This window comes from Triticum dicoccoides, chromosome 7B (assembly GCF_002162155.2).
Source record: "Triticum dicoccoides isolate Atlit2015 ecotype Zavitan chromosome 7B, WEW_v2.0, whole genome shotgun sequence".
In the NCBI taxonomy this organism is placed as follows: domain Eukaryota; kingdom Viridiplantae; phylum Streptophyta; class Magnoliopsida; order Poales; family Poaceae; genus Triticum; species Triticum dicoccoides.
The window spans coordinates 289,602-294,779 of record NC_041393.1 but is presented as its reverse complement, the minus strand read 5'-3'; the positions used below and the strand labels follow the sequence as shown (position 1 = coordinate 294,779).

The 5,178-nt window shown below is 46.1% G+C and overlaps 1 pseudogene; it reads right to left on the bottom strand.

Annotated features, from left to right (window-relative positions):
- Window positions 1-3,903: 3,903 nt before the first annotated feature.
- Window positions 3,904-5,178, bottom strand: part of LOC119336778 — a 4,178-nt pseudogene continuing 2,903 nt past the window's right edge.

Below are 5,178 nucleotides of genomic sequence, written 5' to 3'. Positions count from 1 at the left end.
CTTCACCAGCTCCCCCCGTTGCAGCATCACCGTATTCAGGGGGCACATAGTTGTCATCGTACTCTTCTTCTTCGCCGTCTTCCATCATAACCCCTATTTCTCCGTGCCTCGTCCAAACATTATAGTGTGGCATGAAACCCTTGTAAAGCAGGTGGGAGTGAAGGATTTTCCGGTTAGAGTAAGACCTCGTATTCCCACATTCAGTGCATGGACAAGACATAAAACCATTCTGCTTGTTTGCCTCAGCCGCATCGAGAAACTCATGCACGCCCTTAATGTACTCGTGGGTGTGTCTGTCACCGTACATCCATTGCCGGTTCACCTACGTGCATTATATATAATTAAGTGTCCAAATTAATAGAAGTTCATCATCACATTAAAACCAAAATGCATACATAGTTCTCATCTAACAACATATAGCTCTCCAGAGCATCTAATTAATTAAACCATACATTGAAACTATGTAAAACATTTCAATGTGAAAACAAATGCGATCATAATTGCAACCAAGGTAACAATTGATCCAATGACATAATGATACCAAGCCTCGGTATGAATGGCATATTTTCTAATCTTTCTAATCTTCAAGCGCATTGCATCCATCTTGATCTTGTGATCATCGACGACATCCGCAACATGCAACTCCAATATCATCTTCTCCTCCTCAATTTTTTTATTTTTCCCTTCAAAAAATTGTTTTCTTCTTCAACTAAATTTAACCTCTCGACAATAGGGTCGGTTGGCATTTCCGATTCACATACATCCTACATAAATAAAATCTATGTCACGTTGGTCGGCATAATTTTCATAAACAATAAATGAACCAATAGTTATAAAGATAATATATATACCACATCCGAATCATAGACAGGACGAGGGCCGACGGGGGCGGATACCAAAACCATCGCACTATATAAGATGCAATAATAAAAGTAAGAAAATAATACAAGTATCTATGTAAACATACAAGTAAGAATATTTTTCCTTTCAGAAAGAAGATAAAACAAGAGGCTCACCACGGTGGTGCCGGCGATGAGCTCGGCGCCGGTGATCGACGGCGGTGAAGATGGGGACGGGGCGTGACGGACCGCTAAACCTAGACAAATATTATGGAAAATGGAGCTTGGAGGTCGAGCTTGGAGAGGATAAATCTTAAGTAGTGTGGCTCGGGCATTCCATCAAACACCTTGTGTGCATAGGAGGTGAGCTAGAGCACCACCAAGCCCTCTCCCCATCGGTCAGAGAAAAACAGAGCACTGGGGTGCTCTGCTCACGAGCGAGTGGTATATATAGGCACCTCATTGGTCCCGGTTGGTGACATAAGCCGGGACTAAAGGGGAGCCTTTGGTCCCGGTTCAAGCCACCAACCGGGACCAATGGTGGTGGGCCAGGAGCGAGGCCCATTGGTTCCGGTTCATCCCACCAACCGGGACCAAAAGGTCCAGATGAACCGGGACCAATGGCCCACATGGCCCGGCCGGCCCCCTGGGCTCACGAACCGGGACCAATGCCCCCATTGGTCTCGGTTCTGGACTGAACCGGGACTAATGGGCTGACCCGGCTTGGACCAAAGCCCTGTTTTCTACTGGTGAAAGCAACATGATGCAATAACATAAACTATAAATAATATGCTCCGAGGATGCAAACCTCTCTGCCTTCATGAGAAATTCACAAAGCACTATGAGGCCACTAGAAAGACGTCAATGACAGCCACAAAACTCTTAAGTACCTGAGCCCTCTCCCTCCCTCAGTGCCAAGATGGCAAATGGATATGAGGGATCTCTTGTGGTGACTGTTGTTCTTCATCCTCAAACCATAACTGTCTTAAGAAAAAAACTTCTACTATCCTAGAGAAAATATGAAGATAAGAGATTCCCCACCCGGCTCTCCCCCTCACCTGCGAGGTTACTCATTTGGCTCCCCCCCTCGTTCTGTTCGCCTCCTGCTGAAGGTGCCTGATGATGAGTCCAACTTATGTGAATTTTTTGGTCTTTATTTTGTGCTTACACAGTAGGCTTTGTGGAATTTTACTATGTTCGCTCGCTATCTTTTGTCGACTTCCCAGGATATGTCTTTTGGAGCAAAAAGAGTAGTACGTAAGAAAAACCAGGAAATTATAGTGGAATCACGTCAATCAATGTGATTATCACCTACCATAAAAGTGGCAAAAGGGTTGAAGGCATTTGGACCTATGCGGCTGGTCCAGAGCGCAAGACGGCCTACGCGCGGTTGTATGACCTGCCAAAGTCCCTCCTGGTCGACTACTTCAACCCCGTAAAGTTGGATTCTGGATGAGATATACACAGCTGCACGAAATACATCCAGAACTCAAAACCCTAGCCTTAGGTGGCCATTGGGGTGGGTGGGTGGGTGGGGGGGGGGGGTCGATTCAAGGATTTTGCTGCATCAAGAGGGTTTCATCATCATCATCACCATTACCACCTCATCCCTATCCATTTGTAATACAATAGTTCGAGTAGATTCAATCTTGTGTTACTTATGTGCTTTTATTATGTTTACCATGATTCATCTCATCTCATTTGTGCCCTCAATGTGCGAGTAATTCCCCTAGCTCTGGAGGATATGGACCCTAGTATGTAATAGATCGTTTGGTATTAGGAATTGATATCCTCTTTGTATGTTTATGTTTGAGGTCCTCTTCAAGGATGCGAAGGGAGAGCAGCCCATGCTCGGCACATATGATGGCGCCATTGGACTCCTGCAGCTCGGCTAGCTGGGCTTCACCCTCGTCTTCGTCGAACTGCATGCAGAAAAAGCCCTCGCCAGACATCACTCCGCCCATGATTTGGAGCTGCATCTGCTTGCCACGCGTGGGGCAGTATGCGAAGGCATGCCCTTCCTCCTTGCAACGCACACAGAGCGGATGAACTGTCACTGTATCTGGAAGTGTTCCACCCAGTCGCACTTGAAGCATTCCGGGTTAGCCGCCTCATCAACAGAAATGGGCTCTAGCGCCATACCTTTGGAGAAGGGCTTGGCCTCCCAGGCCGCCAGTGCGGCACCGCCGACGCCCGTGGCTTCTTGGCAAGCGGATCTCCAGTCTAGTCGCTAGAGCGGATCTCCGTTCCATCTTTCATAATGTAATGCAAATAGATTTTTTGAAAAGTCAAACTTTATAAACTTTGACCAAGTTCACAAAGAGAACTACATATATCTATAATATCAAATATATACAATATGAAAGTACGTCTTGTGATGTATCTAAGGTTAATGTATTTGACATTCTAGATGTATATGTTTTTCTCTACAAACTTGGTCAAAATTTGTAAAGTTTGACTTTTAAAAAAATTCTATATGCACTACATTTTAAAACGGATGGAGTACTGCAATAAAATAAAGAAGGCTCCCAAAGGAAAGGAGGAGGAACCAACCTCTAAAGCATTCTCAGTCTCCTTAGTAGTAGTACAACTAGCACCACTTTTTAGAATAGCCACCATATTGAAGGCGCTGTAATCACCAAGAATATTATGGTATCCTTCTTAGCTTATGTATTTCCTTCGGGGTCTTCCGAAAGGGAAAACCATATCTAATTATGTTGTGGAAATGAAGCAATTTCGTGTTTCACGTAGTATTTTTATTTTTGAATTTATGAGATGAGTTCTTTTGCTAGGGATCTTATAGGAGAAAACTCTACCGGTAGTTCTCTATCAAGCCTTGTGTGGTGTCTAGTGAGAACCTAGTGGTCATAAAGAGTTGTTCCCTTTGGGTGGAACTGTCTGAGAAGACGATAGAAATTAATCTCATAAGTTTGCAATTAAAAACAAATCAAGTGAATGGACCTAGCTATTTCTGAAACAACATAATAAAAAAAATATGGTAAGTACTGAGTAGGATATTACAACATTGCGCACATCGGGCGTACTATTAGTCTCACCAGCCCTTCCGGTGAATCTTTATAATAGATATGATCTATTCGTAAAAGAAAAAAGAAAAAAAACAAAATATACTTGAAATAGGAAAGTTGGTGCACGAAGTAAAAACATTGATCCTTTTATAATTACCTAAGTAATAAAGGTTCGAAAAAGAAAAAGAAAAACACCTTGTATCTTTCCCGAACGAACAGCATCATACAAGTATTTGTGTGCTCATGCATGCATGGAAGGAAGACCAAATAAATCATGGTCGGACGAATTAATTTGCTTTTCGTTGGTCCTATGATGTATATGTATAGCAAATAAAAATGGATCGAGCTCCAACAACAATCTACTCCTACTAGAGTAAGTTAAGTAGGTAATGAGTCATGAGAATTCACAAGTATCTGTCGCAGGATGCCCCCACGGATTCGCTGAGCAGGTTGCCGTCGGCGCCCACGAGCAGGTCGCACTTGACATGCATCCTCTGCCGCCCGGAGTGGAAGTGGAACACGCTGCCGACTCTGAACCGGACGCCTTAGAAGACGAGCTCCAGGCGCAGCGGGAGGCGCCCGGCGTGGAGCGCTGCGGAGAAGGAGTGCCAGGCGGCGGGGTCGGCGGGCGTGGGGCCGGCGATGGAGATGGTGGTCATGTTGGGCTGGTACCAGCCGGCGGGGAAGGCCGGGCCGGAGGCGACGAGCGCGTCGTAGAAGCGGAGGGAGGCACGCGTGGCGCCGTCGTAGTAGATGCCGATGTGGCGGTTGGGGTTGCGGTCCGACACCTTGAAGGCGGCCTGCGTGCCGGAGAGGGAGAAGGAGGCGAGGGCGAAGCGCGGGCGGTGTGGGCGGAGGCTGAGCCAGGCGACGAAGAGCGCCACGCCGGCCACGAGGATGACGGCGAGGAGGAGGGAGCAGAGCCTGCTGCAGAAGACGGCCACGCAGCTGTCCCGGGTGCGGTGCGCGATCCGACCTCCTCCTGCCGCCGCTGCTGTTTTTGTTTGCGGCTGCGGCGGCATTCGTGCGTACGTGGCTGCAGCAGCTCCGGAGCTCATATGAAATATGAATATGATTGATCTTAATGTACTTGGATCTATCTACCGGTTTGCCGGAGGAGGAAGAAGAAGAATATTTAAGACGTGGAGGTGGAATATCTAATGGATGGATCAAAGCAAAGTATAAAAGCAAACCTCACCTCAGACGTGGCATATTATTGTTCTACTTTATAAGATCTTCGAGAATAATCAATAAAATGGATGCATGCATCTTTCAGATGCAGGGGTTCATCCTCCTTTTCTAAAAAAAATACA